Consider the following 612-nt stretch of genomic DNA (forward strand, 5'->3'; position numbering starts at 1 on the left):
GGGGGGGGGGGGGGGCGTCACAATGTATATCCCAAACACTAATCCATTTTGTTGAAGGCTTGATCTAAAATCAAATTTACTCACTGAAGTTGGCATTTACTCAATCAATTTGTAAAGGGGATTCTAATTGGCATATTCCTGTTGGCTACTATAGTAATTCCTCTCGGAGATCAGGCTTTGCCTTCAAAATATGAAGCATACCTCAAAAATAGCATTCCTTTACCGAGGATGTTGGGTAAAAATCATAGGGTGGAACTCCTTGTATAGACAAAGTAAGGGTATCTGACTCCTCATATAGACAAGTAAGGTAAGGGTATCTGTTATTTAAATTATCCCTCTAGAAGATCTTATAGACATGGAAATCCCAGACCAGGACCTTGAGAATTCGTAGGGGAATGAGTCATCAGAGTTCTTCCCTCACCCATGGTGTTCACAACTGCAAATTTCTCTGTAAATTTAAAGGGAGGCAATGAAATTGGTATCTCATATTGCTTCAGAAGTTGCAAAAAGCAACATTGAATTTCCAACTCATAAACATTGAAGATTTTGCATGCAGGAATTAATGCTGGTGCTTATGTTTATATCTACAAAATGCATTCATAAACTATGAAC

This window comes from Macadamia integrifolia, chromosome 5 (assembly GCF_013358625.1).
Source record: "Macadamia integrifolia cultivar HAES 741 chromosome 5, SCU_Mint_v3, whole genome shotgun sequence".
NCBI lineage: Eukaryota > Viridiplantae > Streptophyta > Magnoliopsida > Proteales > Proteaceae > Macadamia > Macadamia integrifolia.